General features: G+C 65.6%; 1 protein-coding gene across 3 annotated transcripts in view; it reads left to right on the top strand.

The window, feature by feature from the left end:
• The first annotated feature begins 379 nt into the window (after window positions 1–379).
• The window catches only part of DENND4B (DENN domain containing 4B), a 66,142-nt gene continuing 40,256 nt past the window's right edge, over window positions 380–26,265 (top strand). The window contains exon 1 of one of the 3 annotated variants that reach the window (XM_073637361.1): window positions 380–560. The gene's annotated coding sequence lies outside the window, so the exon portion shown is untranslated. The remainder of the gene's footprint in view (window positions 561–26,265) is intronic. The other 2 variants (XR_012247142.1, XM_073637362.1) reach the window with 2 other exon arrangements.

Genomic DNA, 26,265 nt, shown 5'->3' on the forward strand with positions numbered 1-26,265 from the left:
TCCTGGTATTACCCGGAGCCTCCTGTAGGTGGCGGTGTATAGGGGTAGATCCCGGTATTACCCTGAGCCTCCTGTAGGTGGCGGTATATAGGGGTAATTTCCCGGTAGTACTTGGACTTTCCTTTAGGCGGCTCTACATCCAAAGTCATTAGAGCTAAGACTTCTGTCAGCTTGCTCATTTTATGTTGTGTAGCGTAAAGTCACTGATGCTCCTGCAGGGGGCGCAGTCTCTTTACAGTACATGTTACGGCAGTAATATTACATGGTGCACTAACACAGCGCCGTCTCTAGAGGTCAGGCCAGCGATGTGAGTTGTGTTGGAGTCGCCGCTCTTCCTTCGGTTGTCAGCAGAGGCGCTCTTTGCGTAGTTATCTGGCTCTATCATCACAGCCGCCAGTCTCCATGGTGATTATAGACGTTCTAGTCTCGTTTATTCGTCTCTATAGTGACTTACAGCCTCGCTGTACAGATTAATGGCATCTCTATGGTGGGCTGAGTGACAGCAACGAAGAGCTGGAGCTGTCACCGGGGAAATGTGAGGAGAGCGCGGCCGCCGAGCTGTGAGTGCGGAGCGCGGTCTGTGCGGGGCGCTGTTCTCAGGGGGCGCTGGGCTGAGGGGTTTGTGTGGACACATTGCTGCAGTGAAGACTTGGGGTCGGTGGGGGGAGGTGTCCCCGGGTGCCGTGTGTATATGTGTGGGGGTAGGAGGTGTCCCCGGGTGCCGTGTGTATATGTGTGGGGGGGGGGAGGTGTCCCCCGGTGCCGTGTGTATATGTGTGGGGGGGTAGGAGGTGTCCCCGGGTGCCGTGTGTATATGTGGGGGGGGGGGGAGGTGTCCCCCGGTGCCGTGTGTATATGTGTGGGGGGGTAGGAGGTGTCCCCGGGTGCCGTGTGTATATGTGTGGGGGGAGGGAGGTGTCTCCGGGTGCCGTGTGTATATGTGGGGAGGAGGTGTCCCCGGGTGCCGTGTGTATATGTGGGGGGGTAGGAGGTGTCCCCGGGTGCCGTGTGTTTATGTGGGGGTGGGGGGAGGTGTCTCCGGGTGCCGTGTGTATATGTGGGGAGGAGGTGTCCCCGGGTGCCGTGTGTATATGTGGGGAGGAGGTGTCCCCGGGTGCCGTGTGTATATGTGGGGAGGAGGTGTCCCCGGGTGCCGTGTGTATATGTGGGGGGGTAGGAGGTGTCCCCGGGTGCCGTGTGTATATGTGGGGGGGGGAGGTGTCCCCGGGTGCCGTGTGTTTATGTGGGGGTGGGGGGAGGTGTCTCCGGGTGCCGTGTGTATATGTGGGGAGGAGGTGTCCCCGGGTGCCGTGTGTATATGTGGGGGGGAGGGAGGTGTCCCCGGGTGCCGTGTGTATATGTGGGGGGGTAGGAGGTGTCCCCGGGTGCCGTGTGTTTATGTGGGGGTGGGGGGAGGTGTCTCCGGGTGCCGTGTGTATATGTGGGGAGGAGGTGTCCCCGGGTGCCGTGTGTATATGTGGGGGGGAGGGAGGTGTCCCCGGGTGCCGTGTGTATATGTGGGGGGGTAGGAGGTGTCCCCGGGTGCCGTGTGTATATGTGGGGGGAGTTGTCCCCGGGTGCCGTGTGTATATGTGGGGGGGGGGGAGGTGTCCCCGGGTGCCGTGTGTATATGTGGGGAGGAGGTGTCCCCGGGTGCCGTGTGTATATGTGGGGGGGTAGGAGGTGTCCCCGGGTGCCGTGTGTTTATGTGGGGGTGGGGGGAGGTGTCTCCGGGTGCCGTGTGTATATGTGGGGAGGAGGTGTCCCCGGGTGCCGTGTGTATATGTGGGGGGGGAGGTGTCCCCGGGTGCCGTGTGTGTATATGTGTGGGGGAGGAGGTGTCCCCGGGTGCCGTGTGTGTATGTGTGTGGGGGAGGAGGTGTCCCCGGGTGCCGTGTGTGTATATGTGTGGGGGAGGAGGTGTCCCCGGGTGCCGTGTGTATATGTGGGGGGAGGAGGTGTCCCCGGGTGCCGTGTGTATATGTGTGGGGTAGGAGGTGTCCCCGGGTGCCGTGTGTATATGTGGGGGGGGAAGGTGTCCCCGGGTGCCGTGTGTATATGTGGGGGGGGGGAAGGTGTCCCCGGGTGCCGTGTGTATATGTGGGGGGGGGGAGGTGTCCCCGGGTGCCGTGTGTATATGTGGGGGTGGGGAGGAGGTGTCCCCGGGTGCCGTGTGTATATGTGGGGGTGGGGGGAGGTGTCCCCTGGTGCCGTGTGTATATGTGGGGGGTAGGAGGTGTCCCCCGGGTGCCGTGTGTATATGTGGGGGGGTAGGAGGTGTCCCCGGGTGCCGTGTGTATATGTGGTGGGGTAGGAGGTGTCCCCGGGTGCCGTGTGTTTATGTGGGGGTGGGGGGAGGTGTCCCCGGGTGCCGTGTGTATATGTGGGGCGGAGGTGTCCCCGGGTGCCGTGTGTATATGTGGGGGTGGGGGGAGGTGTCCCCCGGGTGCCGTGTGTGTATATGTGGGGGGTGGGGGGAGGTGTCCCCCGGGTGCCGTGTGTATATGTGGGGGGTGGGGGGAGGTGTCCCCCGGGTGCCGTGTGTATATGTGGGGGGGGGGGGAGGTGTCCCCCGGGTGCCGTGTGTATATGTGGGGGTAGGAGGTGTCCCCGGGTGCCGTGTGTATATGTGGGGGGGTAGGAGGTGTCCCCGGGTGCCGTGTGTTTATGTGGGGGTGGGGGGAGGTGTCTCCGGGTGCCGTGTGTATATGTGGGGAGGAGGTGTCCCCGGGTGCCGTGTGTATATGTGGGGAGGAGGTGTCCCCGGGTGCCGTGTGTATATGTGGGGGTGGTAGGAGGTGTCCCCTGGTGCCGTGTGTATATGTGGGGGGTAGGAGGTGTCCCCCGGGTGCCGTGTGTATATGTGGGGGTGGGGGGAGGTGTCCCCTGGTGCCGTGTGTATATGTGGGGGGGTAGGAGGTGTCCCCCGGGTGCCGTGTGTATATGTGAGGGGGGGGGGAGGTGTCCCCCGGGTGCCGTGTGTATATGTGGGGGGAGGTGTCCCCGGGTGCCGTGTGTATATGTGGGGGGTAGGAGGTGTCCCCCGGGTGCCGTGTGTATATGTGGGGGGGTAGGAGGTGTCCCCGGGTGCCGTGTGTATATGTGGGGGGGTAGGAGGTGTCCCCGGGTGCCGTGTGTATATGTGGGGGTGGGGGGAGGTGTCCCCGGGTGCCGTGTGTAAATGTGGGGAGGAGGTGTCCCCGGGTGCCGTGTGTATATGTGGGGGTGGGGGGAGGTGTCCCCTGGTGCCGTGTGTATATGTGGGGGGTAGGAGGTGTCCCCCGGGTGCCGTGTGTATATGTGGGGGGGTAGGAGGTGTCCCCCGGGTGCCGTGTGTATATGTGGGGGGGGGGGAGGTGTCCCCTGGTGCCGTGTGTATATGTGGGGGGTAGGAGGTGTCCCCCGGGTGCCGTGTGTATATTTGGGGGGGGCGAGGGAGGTGTCCCCCTTTGCCGTGTGTATATGTGGGGGGTAGGAGGTGTCCCCGGGTGCCGTGTGTATATGTGGGGGTGGGGGGAGGTGTCCCCGGGTGCCGTGTGTATATGTGGGGGGTAGGATGTGTCCCCCGGGTGCTGTGTGTATATGTGGTGGGGTAGGAGGTGTCCCCGGGTGCCGTGTGTATATGTGGGGGGGTAGGAGGTGTCCCCGGGTGCCGTGTGTATATGTGGGGGGGTAGGAGGTGTCCCCGGGTGCCGTGTGTATATGTGGGGGGGTAGGAGGTGTCCCCGGGTGCCGTGTGTATATGTGGGGGGGTAGGAGGTGTCCCCGGGTGCCTTGTGTATATATGGGGGGGGGCGGTGTGTATATGTGGGGGGGGGAGGTGTCCCCGGGTGCTGTGTGTCGTGTGTATATGTGGGGGGGGGAGGTGTCCCCGGGTGCCGTGTGTATATGTGTGGGGGGGGAGGTGTCCCCGGGTGTCGTGTGTATATGTGGGGGGGAGGAGGTGTCCCCGGGTGCCGTGTGTATATGTGAGGGGGGGGGGAGGTGTCCCCCTTTGCCGTGTGTATATGTGGGGGGAGGTGTCCCCGGGTGCCGTGTGTATATGTGGGGGGTAGGAGGTGTCCCCCGGGTGCCGTGTGTATATGTGGGGGGGTAGGAGGTGTCCCCGGGTGCCGTGTGTATATGTGGGGGGGTAGGAGGTGTCCCCGGGTGCCGTGTGTATATGTGGGGGTGGGGGGAGGTGTCCCCGGGTGCCGTGTGTAAATGTGGGGAGGAGGTGTCCCCGGGTGCCGTGTGTATATGTGGGGGTGGGGGGAGGTGTCCCCTGGTGCCGTGTGTATATGTGGGGGGTAGGAGGTGTCCCCCGGGTGCCGTGTGTATATGTGGGGGGGTAGGAGGTGTCCCCCGGGTGCCGTGTGTATATGTGGGGGGGGGGAGGTGTCCCCTGGTGCCGTGTGTATATGTGGGGGGTAGGAGGTGTCCCCCGGGTGCCGTGTGTATATGTGGGGGGGGGGGGGGGGGAGGTGTCCCCCTTTGCCGTGTGTATATGTGGGGGGTAGGAGGTGTCCCCGGGTGCCGTGTGTATATGTGGGGGTGGGGGGAGGTGTCCCCGGGTGCCGTGTGTATATGTGGGGGGTAGGATGTGTCCCCCGGGTGCTGTGTGTATATGTGGTGGGGTAGGAGGTGTCCCCGGGTGCCGTGTGTATATGTGGGGGGGTAGGAGGTGTCCCCGGGTGCCGTGTGTATATGTGGGGGGGTAGGAGGTGTCCCCGGGTGCCGGGTGTATATGTGGGGGGAGGTGGCCCCGGGTGCCGTGTGTATATGTGGGGGGAGGTGTCCCCGGGTGCCGTGTGTATATGTGTGGGGGAGGGAGGTGTCCCCGGGTGCCGTGTGTATATGTGGGGGGAGGGAGGTGTCCCCGGGTGCCGTGTGTATATGTGGGGGGAGGGAGGTGTCACCGGGTGCCGTGTGTATATGTGGGGGGGAGGAGGTGTCCCCGGGTGCCGTGTGTATATGTGGGGGGGAGGAGGTGTCCCCGGGTGCCGTGTGTATATGTGGGGGGGGGGAGGTGTCCCCGGGTGCCGTGTGTATATGTGGGGGGGGGAGGTGTCCCCGGGTGCCGTGTGTGTATATGTGTGGGGGGGGAGGTGTCCCCGGGTGCCGTGTGTATATATGTGTGGGGGGAGGAGGTGTCCCCAGGTGCCGTGTGTATATGTGGGGGGGGGGAGGTGTCCCCGGGTGCCGTGTGTATATGTGGGGGGAGGAGGTGTCCCCTGGTGCCGTGTGTATATGTGTGGGGGGAGGAGGTGTCCCCGGGTGCCGTGTGTATATGTGTGGGGGGAGGAGGTGTCCCCGGGTGCCGTGTGTATATGTGTGGGGGGAGGAGGTGTCCCCGGGTGCCGTGTGTATATGTGTGGGGGGATGAGGTGTCCCCGGGTGCCGTGTGTATATGTGGGGGGGGATAAGGTGTCCCCGGGTGCCGTGTGTATATGTGGGGGGGGTGGTAGGTGTCCCCGGGTGCCGTGTGTATATGTGGGGGGTAGGTGTCCCCGGGTGCCGTGTGTATATGTGGGGGGGGAAGGTGTCCCCGGGTGCCGTGTGTGTATATGTGTGGGGGAGGAGGTGTCCCCGGGTGCCGTGTGTATATGTGGGGGAGGAGGTGTCCCCGGGTGCCGTGTGTATATGTGTGGGGGAGGAGGTGTCCCCGGGTGCCGTGTGTATATGTGGGGAGGAGGTGTCCCCGGGTGCCGTGTGTATATGTGGGGGGGTAGGAGGTGTCCCCCGGGTGCCGTGTGTATATGTGGGGGGGGTAGGAGGTGTCCCCGGGTGCCGTGTGTATATGTGGGGGGAGGGAGGTGTCCCCGGGTGCCGTGTGTATATGTGGGGGTGGGGGGAGGTGTCCCCTGGTGCCGTGTGTATATGTGGGGGGTAGGAGGTGTCCCCCGGGTGCCGTGTGTATATGTGGGGGGGTAGGAGGTGTCCCCCGGGTGCCGTGTGTATATGTGAGGGGGGGGGGAGGTGTCCCCCGGGTGCCGTGTGTATATGTGGGGGGAGGTGTCCCCGGGTGCCGTGTGTATATGTGGGGGGTAGGAGGTGTCCCCCGGGTGCCGTGTGTATATGTGGGGGGGTAGGAGGTGTCCCCGGGTGCCGTGTGTATATGTGGGGGGGTAGGAGGTGTCCCCGGGTGCCGTGTGTATATGTGGGGGTGGGGGGAGGTGTCCCCGGGTGCCGTGTGTAAATGTGGGGAGGAGGTGTCCCCGGGTGCCGTGTGTATATGTGGGGGTGGGGGGAGGTGTCCCCTGGTGCCGTGTGTATATGTGGGGGGTAGGAGGTGTCCCCCGGGTGCCGTGTGTATATGTGGGGGGGGGGGGAGGTGTCCCCCGGGTGCCGTGTGTATATGTGGGGGGGGGGGAGGTGTCCCCTGGTGCCGTGTGTATATGTGGGGGGTAGGAGGTGTCCCCCGGGTGCCGTGTGTATATTTGGGGGGGGGCGAGGGAGGTGTCCCCCTTTGCCGTGTGTATATGTGGGGGGTAGGAGGTGTCCCCGGGTGCCGTGTGTATATGTGGGGGTGGGGGGAGGTGTCCCCGGGTGCCGTGTGTATATGTGGGGGGGTAGGAGGTGTCCCCGGGTGCCGTGTGTATATGTGGGGGGGTAGGAGGTGTCCCCGGGTGCCTTGTGTATATATGGGGGGGGGCGGTGTGTATATGTGGGGGGGGGAGGTGTCCCCGGGTGCTGTGTGTCGTGTGTATATGTGGGGGGGGGAGGTGTCCCCGGGTGCCGTGTGTATATGTGTGGGGGGGGAGGTGTCCCCGGGTGTCGTGTGTATATGTGGGGGGGAGGAGGTGTCCCCGGGTGCCGTGTGTATATGTGGGGGGAGGGGAGGAGGTGTCCCCGGGTGCCGTGTGTATATGTGGGGGGAGGGGGGGAGGTGTCCCCGGGTGCCGTGTGTATATGTGGGGGGAGGGGGGGAGGTGTCCCCGGGTGCCGTGTGTATATGTGGGGGGAGGGGGGGAGGTGTCCCCGGGTGCCGTGTGTATATGTGGGGGGGGGGAGGTGTCCCCGGGTGCCGTGTGTATATGTGGGGGGAGGGGGAGGTGTCCCCGGGTGCCGTGTGTGTATGTGGGGGGGAGGAGGTGTCCCCGGGTGCCGTGTGTATATGTGGGGGGGAGGAGGTGTCCCCGGGTGCCGTGTGTATATGTGTGGGGGAGGGAGGTGTCCCCGGGTGCCGTGTGTATATGTGGGGGGGAGGAGGTGTCCCCGGGTTCCGTGTGTATATGTGGGGGGAGGAGGTGTCCCCGGGTGCCGTGTGTATATGTGGGGGGAGGGAGGTGTCCCCGGGTGCCGTGTGTATATGTGGGGGGAGGGAGGTGTCCCCGGGTGCCGTGTGTATATGTGTGGGGAGGAGGTGTCCCCGGGTGCCGTGTGTATATGTGTGGGGAGGAGGTGTCCCCGGGTGCCGTGTGTATATGTGTGGGGGGAGGAGGTGTCCCCGGGTGCCGTGTGTATATGTGGGGGGAGGGAGGTGTCCCCGGGTGCCGTGTGTATATGTGGGGGGAGGAGGTGTCCCCGGGTGCCGTGTGTATATGTGGGGGGAGGGAGGTGTCCCCGGGTGCCGTGTGTATATGTGGGGGGAGGTGGTGTCGCCGGGTGCCGTGTGTATATGTGTGGGGGGAGGTGTCTCCGGGTGCCGTGTGTATATCTGTGGGGGTAGAGGTGTCCCCGGGTGCCGTGTGTATATGTGTGGGGGGAGGAGGTGTCCCCGGGTGCCGTGTGTATATGTGGGGGTGTAGGAGGTGTCCCCGGGTGCCGTGTGTATATGTGGGGGGAGGAGGTGTCCCCGGGTGCCGTGTGTATATGTGGGGGGGGGGGGGGGGGAGGTGTCCCCGGGTGCCGTGTGTATATGTGGGGGGAGGAGGTGTCCCCGGGTGCCGTGTGTATATGTGGGGGTGGGGGGAGGTGTCCCCGGGTGCCGTGTGTATATGTGGGGGGGGGGGGGAGGTGTCCCCGGGTGCCGTGTGTATATGTGGGGGGGGGGGGGAGGTGTCCCCGGGTGCCGTGTGTATATGTGGGGGGGGGGGAGGTGTCCCCGGGTGCCGTGTGTATATGTGGGGGGGGGGGGGGGAGGTGTCCCCGGGTGCCGTGTGTATATGTGGGGGGGGGGGGGAGGTGTCCCCGGATGCCGTGTGTATATGTGGGGGTGGAGGTGTCCCCGGGTGCCGTGTGTATATGTGGGGGAAGGAGGTGTCCCCGGGTGCCGTGTGTATATGTGGGGGAAGGAGGTGTCCCCGGGTGCCGTGTGTATATGTGGAGGGGGGGAGGTGTCCCCGGGTGCCGTGTGTATATGTGTGTGGAGGACGTGTCCCCGGGTGCCGTGTGTATATGTGTGTGGGGGGGGGGGCAGGAGGTGTCCCCGGGTGCCGTGTGTATATGTGTGTGGGGGGGGGGGGGGCAGGAGGTGTCCCCGGGTGTCGTGTGTATATGTGTGTGTGGGGGGGTGAGGTGTCCCCGGGTGCCGTGTGTATATGTGTGGGGGGGGAGGTGTCCCCGGGTGCCGTGTGTATATGTGTGGGGGGAGGAGGTGTCCCCGGGTGCCGTGTGTGTGTGTGTGGGGGGGTAGGTGTCCCCCGGTGTCTTGTGTATATGTGGGGGAGGAGGTGTCCCCGGGTGCCGTGTGTATATGTGTGGGGGGAGGAGGTGTCCCCGGGTGCCGTGTGTATATGTGTGGGGGGAGGAGGTGTCCCCGGGTGCCGTGTGTATATGTGTGGGGGGAGGAGGTGTCCCCGGGTGCCGTGTGTATATGTGGGGGGAGGTGTCCCCGGGTGCCGTGTGTATATGTGGGGGGAGGTGTCCCCGGGTGCCGTGTGTATATGTGTGGGGGGAGGAGGTGTCCCGGGGTGCCGTGTGTATATGTGGGGGGGGGGGAGGTGTCTCCGGGTGCCGTGTGTATATGTGGGGGGGGGGAGGTGTCCCCGGGTGCCGTGTGTATATGTGGGGGGGGGGGGGAGGTGTCCCCGGGTGCCGTGTGTATATGTGGGGGTGGGGCGAGGTGTCCCCTGGTGCCGTGTGTATATGTGGGGGGTAGGAGGTGTCCCCCGGGTGCCGTGTGTATATGTGGGGGGGTAGGAGGTGTCCCCCGGGTGCCGTGTGTATATGTGTGTGGGGGGGGGGGGGAGGTGTCCCCCGGGTGCCGTGTGTATATGTGGGGGGGGGGGGAGGTGTCCCCGGGTGCCGTGTGTATATGTGGGGGGGAGGGAGGTGTCCCCGGGTGCCGTGTGTATATGTGGGGGGGAGGTGTCCCCGGGTGCCGTGTGTATATGTGGGGGGGGGGAGGTGTCCCCGGGTGCCGTGTGTATATGTGTGGAGGGGAGGAGGTGTCCCCGGGTGCCGTGTGTATATGTGGGGGGGGGGGGAGGTGGTGTCCCCGGGTGCCGTGTGTATATGTGGGTGGGGGGAGGTGGTGTCCCCGGGTGCCGTGTGTATATGTGGGGGGGGGGGGGAGGTGGTGTCCCCGGGTGCCGTGTGTATATGTGGGGGGGGGGGGGGTGTCCCCTGGTGCCGTGTGTATATGTGGGGGGGGGTGGTAGGCGGTGTCCCCGAGTGCCGTGTGTATATGTGGGGGGTAGGAGGTGTCCCCGGCTGCCGTGTGTATATGTGTGTGGGAGGGCGGGTTAGGAGGTGTCCCCGGGTGCCGTGTGTATGTGTGTGTGGGAGGGGGGGTTAGGAGGTGTCCCCGGATGTCGTGTGTATATGTGTGTGTGGGGGGGGTAGGTGTCCCCGGGTGCCGTGTGTATATGTGTGGGGGGGGGAGGTGTCCCCGGGTGCCGTGTGTATATGTGTGGGGGGAGGAGGTGTCCCCGGGTGCCGTGTGGGGGGGGAGGTGGTGTCCCCGGGTGCCGTGTGTATATAGGTGGGGGGGGGGGGGGAGGTGTTCCCTGGTGCCGTGTGTATATGTGGGGGGGGGGGGGGTAGGCGGTGTCCCCGAGTGCCGTGTGTATATGTGGGGGGTAGGAGGTGTCTCCGGGTGTCGTGTGTATATGTGTGTGTGTGGGGGGGGTAGGTGTCCCCGGGTGTCGTGTGTATATGTGGGGGGAGGGAGGTGTCCCCGGGTGCCGTGTGTATATGTGGGGGGAGGGAGGTGTCACCGGGTGCCGTGTGTATATGTGGGGGGAGGGAGGTGTCACCGGGTGCCGTGTGTATATGTGGGGGGGAGGAGGTGTCCCCGGGTGCCGTGTGTATATGTGTGTGGGGGGGGAGGTGTCCCCGGGTGCCGTGTGTATATGTGTGTGGGGAGGAGGTGTCCCCGGGTGCCGTGTGGGGGGGGAGGTGGTGTCCCCGGGTGCCGTGTGTATATGTGGGGGGGGGGAGGTGTCCCCTGGTGCCGTGTGTATATGTGGGGGGGGGGGGGTAGGCGGTGTCCCCGAGTGCCGTGTGTATATGTGGGGGGTAGGAGGTGTCCCCGGGTGCCGTGTGTATATGTGTGGGGGGAGGAGGTGTCCCCGGGTGCCGTGTGTATATGTGGAGGGGTAGGAGGTGTCCCCGGGTGCCGTGTGTATATGTGGGGGGGAGGTGTCCCCGGGTGCCGTGTGTATATGTGGGGGGGGGGGGGGGAGGTGTCCCCGGGTGCCGTGTGTATATGTGGGGGTGGGGGGAGGTGTCCCCCCGGGTGCCGTGTGTATATGTGGGGGGGGGGGGGGAGGTGTCCCCGGGTGCCGTGTGTATATGTGTGTGGGGGGGGGGGGGAGGTGTCCCCGGGTGCCGTGTGTATATGTGGGGGGGGGGGAGGTGTCCCCGGGTGCCGTGTGTATATGTGGGGGGGGGGGGAGGTGTCCCCGGGTGCCGTGTGTATATGTGGGGGTGGAGGTGTCCCCGGGTGCCGTGTGTATATGTGGGGGAAGGAGGTGTCCCCGGGTGCCGTGTGTATATGTGGGGGAAGGAGGTGTCCCCGGGTGCCGTGTGTATATGTGGGGGGGGTAGGAGGTGTCCCCCGGGTGCCGTGTGTATATGTGGGGGGGGGGAGGTGTCCCCTTTTGCCGTGTGTATATGTGGGGGGTAGGAGGTGTCCCCGGCTGCCGTGTGTATATGTGGGGGTGGGGGGAGGTGTCCCCGGGTGCCGTGTGTATATGTGGGGGGTAGGAGGGTCCCCCGGGTGCCGTGTGTATATGTGGGGGGTAGGAGGTGTCCTCGGGTGCCGTGTGTATATGTGGGGGGAGGAGGTGTCTCCGGGTGCCGTGTGTATATGTGGGGGTAGGAGGTATCCCCGGGTGCCGTGTGTATATGTGGGGGGGTAGGAGGTGTCCCCGGGTGCCGTGTGTATATGTGGTGGGGTAGGAGGTGTCCCCGGGTGCCGTGTGTTTATGTGGGGGTGGGGCGGAGGTGTCCCCGGGTGCCGTGTGTATATGTGGGGGTGGGGGGAGGTGTCCCCCGGGTGCCGTGTGTATATGTGGGTGGTAGGAGGTGTCCCCCGGGTGCCGTGTGTATATGTGGGGGGGTAGGAGGTGTCCCCCGGGTGCCGTGTGTATATGTGGGGGGGGGGGGGGGAGGTGTCCCCCGGGTGCCGTGTGTATATGTGGGGGTGGGGGGAGGTGTCCCCCGGGTGCCGTGTGTATATGTGGGGGTGGCGGGAGGTGTCCCCGGGTGCCGTGTGTATATGTGGGGGGTAGGAGGTGTCCCCCGGGTGCCGTGTGTATATGTGGGGGGTAGGAGGTGTCCCCCGGGTGCCGTGTGTATATGTGGGGGGGTAGGAGGTGTCCCCGGGTGCCGTGTGTATATGTGGGGGGGTAGGAGGTGTCCCCGGGTGCCGTGTGTATATGTGGGGAGGAGGTGTCCCCGGGTGCCGTGTGTATATGTGGGGGTAGGAGGTGTCCCCGGGTGCCGTGTGTATATGTGGGGGGGTAGGAGGTGTCCCCGGGTGCCGTGTGTATATGTGGGGGGGTAGGAGGTGTCCCCGGGTGCCGTGTGTTTATGTGGGGGTGGGGGGATGTGTCCCCGGGTGCCGTGTGTATATGTGGGGAGGAGGTGTCCCCGGGTGCCGTGTGTATATGTGGGGAGGAGGTGTCCCCGGGTGCCGTGTGTATATGTGGGGGTGGGGGGAGGTGTCCCCGGGTGCCGTGTGTATATGTGGGGGGTAGGAGGTGTCCCCCGGGTGCCGTGTGTATATGTGGGGGGGTAGGAGGTGTCCCCCGGGTGCCGTGTGTATATGTGAGGGGGGGGGGAGGTGTCCCCCTTTGCCGTGTGTATATGTGGGGGTGGGGGGAGGTGTCCCCGGGTGCCGTGTGTATATGTGGGGGGTAGGAGGTGTCCCCCGGGTGCCGTGTGTATATGTGGGGGGGTAGGAGGTGTCCCCGGGTGCCGTGTGTATATGTGGGGGGGTAGGAGGTGTCCCCGGGTGCCGTGTGTATATGTGGGGGTGGGGGGAGGTGTCCCCGGGTGCCGTGTGTATATGTGGGGGGGTAGGAGGTGTCCCCGGGTGCCGTGTGTATATGTGGGGGTGGGGGGAGGTGTCCCCTGGTGCCGTGTGTATATGTGGGGGGTAGGAGGTGTCCCCCGGGTGCCGTGTGTATATGTGGGGGGGTAGGAGGTGTCCCCCGGGTGCCGTGTGTATATGTGGGGGGGTAGGAGGTGTCCCCCGGGTGCCGTGTGTATATGTGGGGGTGGGGGGAGGTGTCCCCCGGGTGCCGTGTGTATATGTGGGGGTGGGGGGAGGTGTCCCCTGGTGCCGTGTGTATATGTGGGGGGTAGGAGGTGTCCCCCGGGTGCCGTGTGTATATGTGGGGGGGGGGGAGGTGTCCCCCTTTGCCGTGTGTATATGTGGGGGGTAGGAGGTGTCCCCGGGTGCCGTGTGTATATGTGGGGGTGGGGGGAGGTGTCCCCGGGTGCCGTGTGTATATGTGGGGGGTAGGATGTGTCCCCCGGGTGCTGTGTGTATATGTGGTGGGGTAGGAGGTGTCCCCGGGTGCTGTGTGTATATGTGGGGGGGTAGGAGGTGTCCCCGGGTGCCGTGTGTATATGTGGGGGGGTAGGAGGTGTCCCCGGGTGCCGTGTGTATATGTGGGGGGAGGGGAGGAGGTGTCCCCGGGTGCCTTGTGTATATATGGGGGGGGCGGTGTGTATATGTGGGGGGGGGGAGGTGTCCCCGGGTGCCGTGTGTATATGTGGGGGGGGGAGGTGTCCCCGGGTGCCGTGTGTATATGTGTGGGGGGAGGTGTCCCCGGGTGCCGTGTGTATATGTGGGGGGGAGGAGGTGTCCCCGGGTGCCGTGTGTATATGTGGGGGGAGGGGAGGAGGTGTCCCCGGGTGCCGTGTGTATATGTGGGGGGAGGGGGGGAGGTGTCCCCGGGTGCCGTGTGTATATGTGGGGGGAGGGGGGGAGGTGTCCCCGGGTGCCGTGTGTATATGTGGGGGGAGGGGGGAGGTGTCCCCGGGTGCCGTGTGTATATGTGGGGGGGAGGTGTCCCCGGGTGTCGTGTGTATATGTGGGGGGGTAGGAGGTGTCCCCGGGTGCCGTGTGTACATATGGGGGGGAGGTGTCCCTGGGTGCCGTGTGTATATGTGGGGGGAGGGGAGGAGGTGTCCCCGGGTGCCGTGTGTATATGTGGGGGGAGGGGGGGAGGTGTCCCCGGGTGCCGTGTGTATATGTGGGGGGAGGGGGGGAGGTGTCCCCGGGTGCCGTGTGTATATGTGGGGGGAGGGGGGGAGGTGTCCCCGGGTGCCGTGTGTATATGTGGGGGGAGGGGGGGAGGTGTCCCCGGGTGCCGTGGGTATATGTGGTGGGGTAGGAGGTGTCCCCGGGTGCCGTGTGTATATATGGGGGGTAGGTGTCCCCGGGTGCCGTGTGTATATGTGTGGGGGCGGTGTCCCCGGGTGCCGTGTGTATATGTGGGGGGGGGAGGTGTCCCCGGGTGCCGAATGTATATGTGGGGGGGGAGGTGTCCCCGGGTGCCGTGTGTATATGTGGGGGGGAGGTGTCCCCGGGTGCCGTGTGTATATGTGGGGGGAGGTGTCCCCGGGTGCCGTGTGTATATGTGGGGGGGAGGTGTCCCCTGGTGCCGTGTGTATATGTGGGGGGGAGGTGTCCCCGGGTGCCGTGTGTATATGTGTGGGGGGAGGTGTCCCCGGGTGCCGTGTGTATATGTGGGGGGGGGGGGAGGTGTCCCCGGGTGCCGTGTGTATATGTGGGGGGGAGGAGGTGTCCCCGGGTGCCGTGTGTATATGTGGGGGGAGGAGGTGTCCCCGGGTGCCGTGTGTATATGTGGGGGGGGGGGAGGTGTCCCCGGGTGCCGTGTGTATATGTGGGGGGGGGGGGGGGGAGGTGTCCCCGGGTGCCGTGTGTATATGTGTGGGGGGGGGGAGGTGTCCCCGGGTGCCGTGTGTATATGTGGGGTGGGAGGTGTCCCCGGGTGCCGTGTGTATATGTGTTGGGGGGGGGGAGGTGTCCCCGGGTGCCGTGTGTATATGTGGGGGGGGGGAGGTGTCCCCGGGTGCCGTGTGTATATGTGGGGGGGGGGAGGTGTCCCCGGGTGCCGTGTGTATATGTGGGGGGGAGGAGGTGGTGTCCCCGGGTTCCGTGTGTATATGTGGGGGGAGGAGGTGTCCCCGGGTGCCGTGTGTATATGTGGGGGGAGGGAGGTGTCCCCGGGTGCCGTGTGTATATGTGTGGGGAGGAGGTGTCCCCGGGTGCCGTGTGTATATGTGTGGGGGGAGGGAGGTGTCCCCGGGTGCCGTGTGTATATGTGTGGGGGGAGGGAGGTGTCCCCGGGTGCCGTGTGTATATGTGGGGGGAGGGAGGTGTCCCCGGGTGCCGTGTGTATATGTGTGGGGTGAGGGAGGTGTCCCCGGGTGCCGTGTGTATATGTGTGGGGGGAGGGAGGTGTCCCCGGGTGCCGTGTGTATATGTGGGGGGAGGGAGGTGTCCCCGGGTGCCGTGTGTATATGTGTGGGGTGAGGGAGGTGTCCCCGGGTGCCGTGTGTATATGTGGGGGGAGGAGGTGTCCCCGGGTGCCGTGTGTATATGTGGGGGGAGGGAGGTGTCCCCGGGTGCCGTGTGTATATGTGGTGGGAGGAGGTGTCCCCGGGTGCCGTGTGTATATGTGGGGGGAGGGAGGTGTCCCCGGGTGCCGTGTGTATATGTGGGGGGAGGGAGGTGTCCCCGGGTGCCGTGTGTATATGTGGGGGGAGGGAGGTGTCCCCGGGTGCCGTGTGTATATGTGGGGGGAGGTGGTGTCCCCGGGTGCCGTGTGTATATGTGGGGGGAGGTGGTGTCCCCGGGTGCCGTGTGTATATCTGTGGGGGGAGAGGTGTCCCCGGGTGCCGTGTGTATATGTGGGGGGAGGGAGGTGTCCCCGGGTGCCGTGTGTATATGTGGGGGGAGGGAGGTGTCCCCGGGTGCTGTGTGTATATGTGGGGGGAGGAGGTGTCCCCGGGTGTCGTGTGTATATGTGTGGGGAGGAGGTGTCCCCGGGTGCCGTGTGTATATGTGGGGGGAGGAGGTGTCCCCGGGTGCCGTGTGTATATGTGGGGGGGTAGGAGGTGTCCCCGGGTGCCGTGTGTATATGCGGTGGGGGGGTGTCCCCGGGTGCCGTGTGTATATGTGTGGGGGGAGGAGGTGTCCCCGGGTGCCGTGTGTATATGTGTGGGGGGAGGAGGTGTCCCCGGGTGCCGTGTGTATATATGGAGGGGTAGGAGGTGTCCCCGGGTGCCGTGTGTATATGTGGGGGGGGGGGTGTCCCCGGGTGCCGTGTGTATATGTGGGTGGGGAGGTGTCCCCGGGTGCCGTGTGTATATGTGGGGGTGGGGCGAGGTGTCCCCTGGTGCCGTGTGTATATGTGGGGGGTAGGAGGTGTCCCCCGGGTGCCGTGTGTATATGTGGGGGGGTAGGAGGTGTCCCCCAGGTGCCGTGTGTATATGTGGGGGGGTAGGAGGTGTCCCCCGGGTGCCGTGTGTATATGTGGGGGGGGGGAGGTGTCCCCTTTTGCCGTGTGTATGCGTGGGGGGGAGGTGTCTCCGGGTGCCGTGTGTATATGTTGGGGGGGAGGTGTCTCCGGGTGCTGTGTGTATATGTTGGGGGGGAGGTGTCCCCGGGTGCCGTGTGTATATGTGGGGGGTAGGAGGTGTCCCCGGGTGCCGTGTGTATATGTGGGGGGTAGGAGGTGTCCCCGGGTGCCGTGTGTATGTGGGGGGTAGGAGGTGTCCCCGGGTGCCGTGTGTATATGTGGGGGGTAGGAGGTGTCCCCGGGTGCCGTGTGTATGCGTGGGGGGGAGGTGTCCCCGGGTGCCGTGTGTATATGTGAGGGGGGGAGGTGTCCCCGGGTGCCGTGTGTATATGTGTGGGGAGGAGGTGTCCCCGGGTGCCGTGTGTATATGTGTGGGGGGGGGGAGGTATCCCCGGGTGCCGTGTGTATATGTGTGGGGGGGGGAGGTGTCCCCGGGTGCCGTGTGTATATGTGTGGGGGGGGGAGGTGTCCCCAGGTGCCGTGTGTATATGTGTGGGGGGGGGAGGTGTCCCCGCGTGCCGTGTGTATATGTGTGGGGGGGGAGGTGTCCCCGGGTGCCGTGTGTATATGTGTGGGGGGGGGAGGTGTCCCCGGGTGTCGTGTGTATATGTGGGGGGAGGTGTCCCCGGGTGCCGTGTGTATATGTGAGGGGGGGAGGTGTCCCCGGGTGCCGTGTGTATATGTGAGGGGGGGAGGTGTCCCCGGGTGCCGTGTGTATAAAAGGGGGGGAGGTGTCCCCTGGTGCCGTGTGTATATGTGGGGGGGAGGGAGGTGTCCCCGGGTGCCGTGTGTATATGTGTGTGGGGGGGGGGGGTAGGCGGTGTCGCCGAGTGTATATGTGGGGGGTAGGAGGAGTCCCCGGGTGCCGTGTGTATATGTGTGTGGGGGGGGGGGCAGGAGGTGTCCCCGGGTGTCGTGTGTATATGTGTGTGTGGGGGGGGGGCAGGTGTCACCGGGTGTCGTGTGTATATGTGGGGGGGTGAGGTGTCCCCGGGTGCCGTGTGTATATGTGGGGGGGAGGTGTCCCCGGGTGCCGTGTGTATATGTGTGGGGGGGGGGAGGTGTCCCCGGGTGCCGTGTGTATATGTGTGGGGGGAGGAGGTGTCCCCGGGTGCCGTGTGGGGGGGGGGGGGTAGGTGTCCCCCGGTGTCTTGTGTATGTGTGGGGGAGGAGGTGTCCCCGGGTGCCGTGTGTATATGTGTGGGGGGGGGGAGGTGTCCCTGGGTGCCGTGTGTATATGTGTGGGGGCAGGAGGTGTCCCCGGGTGTCGTGTGTATATGTGTGTGGGGGGGGGGGGGCAGGTGTCACCGGGTGTCGTGTGTATATGTGGGGGGGTGAGGTGTCCCCGGGTGCCGTGTGTTTATGTGGGGGGGAGGTGTCCCCGGGTGCCGTGTGTATATGTGTGGGGGGGGGGAGGTGTCCCCGGGTGCCGTGTGTATATGTGTGGGGGGAGGAGGTGTCCCCGGGTGCCGTGTGGGGGGGGGGTAGGTGTCCCCCGGTGTCTTGTGTATGTGTGGGGGAGGAGGTGTCCCCGGGTGCCGTGTGTATATGTGTGGGGGGGGGTAGGTGTCCCCCGGTGTCGTGTGTATGTGTGGGGGGAGGAGGTGTCCCCGGGTGCCGTGTGTATATGTGGGGGGAGGTGTCCCCGGGTGCCGTGTGTATATGTGTGGGGAGGTGTCCCCGGGTGCCGTGTGTATATGTGTGGGGGAGGTGTCCCCGGGTGCCGTGTGTATATGTGTGGGGGGAGGAGGTGTCCCCGGGTGCCGTGTGTATATGTGTGGGGGGGGGAGGTGTCCCCGGGTGCCGTGTGTATATGTGGGGGGGGGGGGAGGTGTCCCCGGGTGCCGTGTGTATATGTGGGGGGGAGGTGTCCCCGGGTGCCGTGTGTATATGTGGGGGGGAGGTGTCCCCGGGTGTCTTGTGTATATGTGGGGGTGGGGAGGAGGTGTCCCCGGGTGTCTTGTGTATATGTGGGGGTGGGGAGGAGGTGTCCCCGGGTGCCGTGTGTATATGTGGGGGTGGGGGGAGGTGTCCCCTGGTACCGTGTGTATATGTGGGGGTGGGGGGAGGTGTCCCCTGGTACCGTGTGTATATGTGGGGGTGGGGGGAGGTGTCCCCTGGTGCCGTGTGTATATGTGGGGGGTAGGAGGTGTCACCCGGGTGCCGTGTGTATATATGGGGGGTAGGAGGTGTCCCCCGGGTGCCGTGTGTATATGTGGGGGGGGGGGGAGGTGTCCCCCGGGTGCCGTGTGTATATGTGGGGGGGGGAGGTGTCCCCGGGTGCCGTGTGTATATGTGGGGGGAGGGAGGTGTCCCCGGGTGCCGTGTGTATATGTGGGGGGGGAGGTGTCCCCGGGTGCCGTGTGTATATGTGGGGGGGGGGGTGTCCCCGGGTGCCGTGTGTATATGTGGGTGGGGAGGTGTCCCCGGGTGCCGTGTGTATATGTGGGGGGGGGAGGTGGTGTCCCCTGGTGCCGTGTGTATATGTGTGGGGGGGGGGAGGTGTCCCCGGGTGCCGTGTGTATATGTGTGGGGGGAGGAGGTGTCCCCGGGTGCCGTGTGGGGGGGGGGTAGGTGTCCCCCGGTGCCGTGTGTATATGTGTGTGGGGAGGAGGTGTCCCCGGGTGCCGTGTGTATATGTGTGGGGGGGGGAGGTGTCCCCTGGTGCTGTGTGTATATGTGGGGGGGGGGAGGTGTCCCCTGGTGCCGTGTGTATATGTGGGGGGGGGGGGGGTGTCCCCTGGTGCCGTGTGTATATGGGGGGGGGGGGGTAGGCGGTGTCCCCGAGTGCCGTGTGTATATGTGGGGGGTAGGAGGTGTCCCCGGGTGCCGTGTGTATATGTGTGTGTGGGGGGGGGGGGCAGGAGGTGTCCCCAGGTGTCGTGTGTATATGTGGTGGGGTGAGGTGTCCCCGGGTGCCGTGTGTATATGTGTGGGGGGGGGAGGTGTCCCCGGGTGCCGTGTGTATATTTGTGGGGGGAGGAGGTGTCCCCGGGTGCCGTGTGTGGGGGGGGGGGGGTAGGTGTCCCCCGGTGTCGTGTGTATGTGTGGGGGAGGAGGTGTCCCCGGGTGCCGTGTGTATATGTGGGGGGGAGGTGTCCCCGGGTGCCGTGTGTATATGTGTGGGGGGGGGAGGTGTCCCTGGGTGCCGTGTGTATATGTGTGTGGGGAGGAGGTGTCCCCGGGTGCCGTGTGTATATGTGTGGGGGGAGGAGGTGTCCCAGGGTGCCGTGTGTATATGTGTGGGGGGAGGAGGTGTCCCCGGGTGCCGTGTGTATATGTGTGGGGGGGGGAGGTGTCCCCGGGTGCCGTGTGTATATGTGTGGGGGGAGGAGGTGTCCCCGGGTGCCGTGTGTATATGTGTGGGGGGAGGAGGTGTCCCCGGGTGCCGTGTGTATATGTGTGGGGGAGGGAGGTGTCCCCGGGTGCCGTGTGTATATGTGTGGGGGAGGGAGGTGTCCCCGGGTGCCGTGTGTATATGTGTGGGGAGGGAGGTGTCCCCGGGTGCCGTGTGTATATGTGGGGGGAGGGAGGTGTCCCCGGGTGCCGTGTGTATATGTGTGGGGGGCGGTGTCCCCGGGTGCCGTGTGTATATGTGGGGGGGAGGAGGTGTCCCCGGGTGCCGTGTGTATATGTGGGGGGGAGGAGGTGTCCCCGGGTGCCGTGTGTATATGTGGGGGGGGGGGAGGTGTCCCCGGGTGCCGTGTGTATATGTGGGGGGGGGAGGTGTCCCCGGGTGCCGTGTGTATATGTGGTGGGGGGAGGGGAGGTGTCCCCGGGTGCCGTGTGTGTATATGTGTGGGGGAGGAGGTGTCCCCGGGTGCCGTGTGTATATGTGTGGGGGGGGAGGTGTCCCTGGGTGCCGTGTGTATATGTGGGGGGAGGAGGTGTCCCCGGGTGCCGTGTGTATATGTGTGGGGGGAGGAGGTGTCCCCGGGTGCCGTGTGTATATGTGTGGGGGGAGGAGGTGTCCCCGGGTGCCGTGTGTATATGTGGGGGGAGGTGTCCCCGGGTGCCGTGTGTATATGTGGGGGGAGGTGTCCCTGGGTGCCGTGTGTATATGTGTGGGGGGAGGAGGTGTCCCCGTGTGCCGTGTGTATATGTGGGGGGGGGGGGGGGTGTGTTGCCGTGTGTATATGTGGGGGGGGGGGGGGAGGTGTCCCCGGGTGCCGTGTGTATATGTGGGGGGGAGGAGGTGTCCCCGGGTGCCGTGTGTATATGTGGGGGGGAGGAGGTGTCCCCGGGTGCCGTGTGTATATGTGGGGGAGGAGGTGTCCCCGGGTGCCGTGTGTGTATATGTGTGGGGGAGGAGGTGTCCCCGGGTGCCGTGTGTATATGTGGGGGGGGGGAGGTGTCCCCGGGTGCCGTGTGTATATGTGGGGGGGGGGAGGTGTCCCCGGGTGCCGTGTGTATATGTGGGGGTGGGGAGGAGGTGTCCCCGGGTGCCGTGTGTATATGTGGGGGTGGGGGGAGGTGTCCCCTGGTGCCGTGTGTATATGTGGGGGGTAGGAGGTGTCCCCCGGGTGCCGTGTGTATATGTGGGGGGGTAGGAGGTGTCCCCCGGGTGCCGTGTGTATATGTGGGGGGGGGGGAGGTGTCCCCTTTTGCCGTGTGTATATGTGGGGGGTGGGAGGTGTCCCCGGGTGCCGTGTGTATATGTGGGGGAGGTGTCCCCGGGTGCCGTGTGTATATGTGGGGGTGGGGGGAGGTGTCCCCGGGTGCCGTGTGTATATGTGGGGGGTAGGAGGGTCCCCCGGGTGCCGTGTGTATATGTGGGGGGTAGGAGGTGTCCTCAGGTGCCGTGTGTATATGTGGGGGTAGGAGGTGTCCCCGGGTGCCGTGTGTATATGTGGGGGGGTAGGAGGTGTCCCCGGGTGCCGTGTGTATATGTGGGGGGTAGGAGGTGTCCCCGGGTGCCGTGTGTATATGTGGGGGGGTAGGAGGTGTCCCCGGGTGCCGTGTGTTTATGTGGGGGTGGGGAGAGGTGTCCCCGTGTGCCGTGTGTATATGTGGGGAGGAGGTGTCCCTGGGTGCCGTGTGTATATGTGGGGGGGTAGGAGGTGTCCCCGGGTGCCGTGTGTATATGTGGGGGGGTAGGAGGTGTCCCCGGGTGCCGTGTGTATATGTGGGGGGGTAGGAGGTGTCCCCGGGTGCCGTGTGTATATGTGGGGGGGTAGGAGGTGTCCCCGGGTGCCGTGTGTATATGTGGGGGGGTAGGAGGTGTCCCCGGGTGCCGTGTGTTTATGTGGGGGTGGGGGGAGGTGTCCCCGGGTGCCGTGTGTATATGTGTGGGGGGCGGTGTCCCCGGGTGCCGTGTGTATATGTGGGGGGGAGGAGGTGTCCCCGGGTGCCGTGTGTATATGTGGGGGGGAGGAGGTGTCCCCGGGTGCCGTGTGTATATGTGGGGGGGGGGAGGTGTCCCCGGGTGCCGTGTGTATATGTGGTGGGGGGAGGGGAGGTGTCCCCGGGTGCCGTGTGTGTATATGTGCGGGGGAGGAGGTGTCCCCGGGTGCCGTGTGTATATGTGTGGGGGGGGAGGTGTCCCTGGGTGCCGTGTGTATATGTGTGGGGGGGGGAGGTGTCCCCGGGTGCCGTGTGTATATGTGGGGGGAGGAGGTGTCCCCGGGTGCCGTGTGTATATGTGTGGGGGGAGGAGGTGTCCCCGGGTGCCGTGTGTATATGTGTGGGGGGAGGAGGTGTCCCCGGGTGCCGTGTGTATATGTGTGGGGGTAGGAGGTGTCCCCGGGTGCCGTGTGTATATGTGGGGGGAGGTGTCACCGGGTGTCGTGTGTATATGTGGGGGGGTGAGGTGTCCCCGGGTGCCGTGTGTATATGTGGGGGGGAGGTGTCCCCGGGTGCCGTGTGTATATGTGTGGGGGGGGGGAGGTGTCCCCGGGTGCCGTGTGTATATGTGTGGGGGGAGGAGGTGTCCCCGGGTGCCGTGTGGGGGGGGGGGTAGGTGTCCCCCGGTGTCTTGTGTATGTGTGGGGGAGGAGGTGTCCCCGGGTGCCGTGTGTATATGTGTGGGGGGGGGAGGTGTCCCTGGGTGCCGTGTGTATATGTGTGGGGGGAGGAGGTGTCCCCGGGTGCCGTGTGTATATGTGTGGGGGGAGGAGGTGTCCCCGGGTGCCGTGTGTATATGTGGGGGGAGGTGTCCCCGGGTGCCGTGTGTATATGTGTGGGGAGGTGTCCCCGGGTGCCGTGTGTATATGTGTGGGGGAGGTGTCCCCGGGTGCCGTGTGTATATGTGTGGGGGGAGGAGGTGTCCCCGGGTGCCGTGTGTATATGTGGGGGGGGGGGAGGTGTCCCCGGGTGCCGTGTGTATATGTGGGGGGGGGGGGGAGGTGTCCCCGGGTGCCGTGTGTATATGTGGGGGGGAGGTGTCCCCGGGTGTCTTGTGTATATGTGGGGGTGGGGAGGAGGTGTCCCCGGGTGCCGTGTGTATATGTGGGGGTGGGGGGAGGTGTCCCCTGGTACCGTGTGTATATGTGGGGGTGGGGGGAGGTGTCCCCTGGTACCGTGTGTATATGTGGGGGTGGGGGGAGGTGTCCCCTGGTGCCGTGTGTATATGTGGGGGGTAGGAGGTGTCCCCCGGGTGCCGTGTGTATATATGGGGGGTAGGAGGTGTCCCCCGGGTGCCGTGTGTATATGTGGGGGGGGGGGAGGTGTCCCCCGGGTGCCGTGTGTATATGTGGGGGGGGGGAGGTGTCCCCGGGTGCCGTGTGTATATGTGGGGGGAGGGAGGTGTCCCCGGGTGCCGTGTGTATATGTGGGGGGGGAGGTGTCCCCGGGTGCCGTGTGTATATGTGGGGGGGGGGTGTCCCCGGGTGCCGTGTGTATATGTGGGTGGGGAGGTGTCCCCGGGTGCCGTGTGTATATGTGGGGGGGGAGGTGTCCCCGGGTGCCGTGTGTATATGTGGGGGGGGGGAGGTGGTGTCCCCTGGTGCCGTGTGTATATGTGTGGGGGGGGGGAGGTGTCCCCGGGTGCCGTGTGTATATGTGTGGGGGGAGGAGGTGTCCCCGGGTGCCGTGTGGGGGGGGGGTAGGTGTCCCCCGGTGCCGTGTGTATATGTGTGTGGGGAGGAGGTGTCCCCGGGTGCCGTGTGTATATGTGTGGGGGGGGGAGGTGTCCCCTGGTGCTGTGTGTATATGTGGGGGGGGGGGAGGTGTCCCCTGGTGCCGTGTGTATATGTGGGGGGGGGGGTGTCCCCTGGTGCCGTGTGTATATGGGGGGGGGGGGGTAGGCGGTGTCCCCGAGTGCCGTGTGTATATGTGGGGGGTAGGAGGTGTCCCCGGGTGCCGTGTGTATATGTGTGTGTGGGGGGGGGGGGCAGGAGGTGTCCCCGGGTGTCGTGTGTATATGTGGTGGGGTGAGGTGTCCCCGGGTGCCGTGTGTATATGTGTGGGGGGGGGGAGGTGTCCCCGGGTGCCGTGTGTATATTTGTGGGGGGAGGAGGTGTCCCCCGGTGTCGTGTGTATGTGTGGGGGAGGAGGTGTCCCCGGGTGCCGTGTGTATATGTGGGGGGGAGGTGTCCCCCGGGTGCCGTGTGTATATGTGTGGGGGGGGAGGTGTCCCTGGGTGCCGTGTGTATATGTGTGTGGGGAGGAGGTGTCCCCGGGTGCCGTGTGTATATGTGTGGGGGGAGGAGGTGTCCCAGGGTGCCGTGTGTATATGTGTGGGGGGAGGAGGTGTCCCCGGGTGCCGTGTGTATATGTGTGGGGGGGGGAGGTGTCCCCGGGTGCCGTGTGTATATGTGTGGGGGGAGGAGGTGTCCCCGGGTGCCGTGTGTATATGTGTGGGGGGAGGAGGTGTCCCCGGGTGCCGTGTGTATATGTGTGGGGGAGGGAGGTGTCCCCGGGTGCCGTGTGTATATGTGTGGGGAGGGAGGTGTCCCCGGGTGCCGTGTGTATATGTGGGGGGAGGGAGGTGTCCCCGGGTGCTGTGTGTATATGTGTGGGGGGCGGTGTCCCCGGGTGCCGTGTGTATATGTGGGGGGGAGGAGGTGTCCCCGGGTGCCGTGTGTATATGTGGGGGGGAGGAGGTGTCCCCGGGTGCCGTGTGTATATGTGGGGGGGGGGAGGTGTCCCCGGGTGCCGTGTGTATATGTGGGGGGGGGAGGTGTCCCCGGGTGCCGTGTGTATATGTGGTGGGGGGAGGGGAGGTGTCCCCGGGTGCCGTGTGTGTATATGTGTGGGGGAGGAGGTGTCCCCGGGTGCCGTGTGTATATGTGTGGGGGGGGAGGTGTCCCTGGGTGCCGTGTGTATATGTGGGGGGAGGAGGTGTCCCCGGGTGCCGTGTGTATATGTGTGGGGGGAGGAGGTGTCCCCGGGTGCCGTGTGTATATGTGGGGGGAGGTGTCCCCGGGTGCCGTGTGTATATGTGGGGGGAGGTGTCCCCGGGTGCCGTGTGTATATGTGTGGGGGGAGGAGGTGTCCCCGTGTGCCGTGTGTATATGTGGGGGGGGGGGGGGTGTGTCCCCGTGTGCCGTGTGTATATGTGGGGGGGGGGGGAGGTGTCCCCGGGTGCCGTGTGTATATGTGGGGGGGAAGGTGTCCCTGGGTGCCGTGTGTGTATATGTGTGGGGGAGGAGGTGTCCCCGGGTGCCGTGTGTATATGTGGGGGAGGAGGTGTCCCCGGGTGCCGTGTGTGTATATGTGTGGGGGAGGAGGTGTCCCCGGGTGCCGTGTGTATATGTGGGGGGGGGGAGGTGTCCCCGGGTGCCGTGTGTATATGTGGGGGGGGGGAGGTGTCCCCGGGTGCCGTGTGTATATGTGGGGGTGGGGAGGAGGTGTCCCCGGGTGCCGTGTGTATATGTGGGGGTGGGGGGAGGTGTCCCCTGGTGCCGTGTGTATATGTGGGGGGTAGGAGGTGTCCCCCGGGTGCCGTGTGTATATGTGGGGGGGTAGGAGGTGTCCCCCGGGTGCCGTGTGTATATGTGGGGGGGGGGGAGGTGTCCCCTTTTGCCGTGTGTATATGTGGGGGGTGGGAGGTGTCCCCGGGTGCCATGTGGGGGTGGGGGGAGGTGTCCCCGGGTGCCGTGTGTATATGTGGGGGTGGGGGGAGGTGTCCCCGGGTGCCGTGTGTATATGTGGGGGGTAGGAGGGTCCCCCGGGTGCCGTGTGTATATGTGGGGGGTAGGAGGTGTCCTCGGGTGCCGTGTGTATATGTGGGGGTAGGAGGTGTCCCCGGGTGCCGTGTGTATATGTGGGGGTAGGATGTGTCCCTGGGTGCCGTGTGTATATGTGGGGGGGTAGGAGGTGTCCCCGGGTGCCGTGTGTATATGTGGGGGTTAGGAGGTGTCCCCGGGTGCCGTGTGTATATGTGGGGGGGTAGGAGGTGTCCCCGGGTGCCGTGTGTTTATGTGGGGGTGGGGAGAGGTGTCCCCGTGTGCCGTGTGTATATGTGGGGAGGAGGTGTCCCTGGGTGCCGTGTGTATATGTGGGGGGGTAGGAGGTGTCCCCGGGTGCCGTGTGTATATGTGGGGGGGTAGGAGGTGTCCCCGGGTGCCGTGTGTATATGTGGGGGGGTAGGAGGTGTCCCCGGGTGCCGTGTGTATATGTGGGGGGGTAGGAGGTGTACCCGGGTGCCGTGTGTATATGTGGGGGGGTAGGAGGTGTCCCCGGGTGCCGTGTGTTTATGTGGGGGTGGGGGGAGGTGTCCCCGGGTGCCGTGTGTATATGTGTGGGGGGCGGTGTCCCCGGGTGCCGTGTGTATATGTGGGGGGGAGGAGGTGTCCCCGGGTGCCGTGTGTATATGTGGGGGGGAGGAGGTGTCCCCGGGTGCCGTGTGTATATGTGGGGGGGGGGAGGTGTCCCCGGGTGCCGTGTGTATATGTGGTGGGGGGAGGTGTCCCCGGGTGCCGTGTGTGTATATGTGCGGGGGAGGAGGTGTCCCCGGGTGCCGTGTGTATATGTGTGGGGGGGGAGGTGTCCCTGGGTGCCGTGTGTATATGTGTGGGGGAGGAGGTGTCCCCGGGTGCCGTGTGTATATGTGGGGGGGGGGAGGTGTCCCCGGGTGCCGTGTGTATATGTGGGGGGGGGAGGTGTCCCCGGGTGCCGTGTGTATATGTGGGGGTGGGGAGGAGGTGTCCCCGGGTGCCGTGTGTATATGTGGGGGTGGGGGGAGGTGTCCCCTGGTGCCGTGTGTATATGTGTGGGGTAGGAGGTGTCCCCCGGGTGCCGTGTGTATATGTGGGGGGGTAGGAGGTGTCCCCCGGGTGCCGTGTGTATATGTGGGGGGGGGGAGGTGTCCCCTTTTGCCGTGTGTATATGTGGGGGGTGGGAGGTGTCCCCGGGTGCCTTGTGTATATGTGGGCGTGGGGGGAGGTGTCCCCGG

Source organism: Phyllobates terribilis, unplaced genomic scaffold (genome assembly GCF_046119375.1).
Source record: "Phyllobates terribilis strain yellow unplaced genomic scaffold, ASM4611937v1 Scaffold_6__1_contigs__length_29720123, whole genome shotgun sequence".
In the NCBI taxonomy this organism is placed as follows: domain Eukaryota; kingdom Metazoa; phylum Chordata; class Amphibia; order Anura; family Dendrobatidae; genus Phyllobates; species Phyllobates terribilis.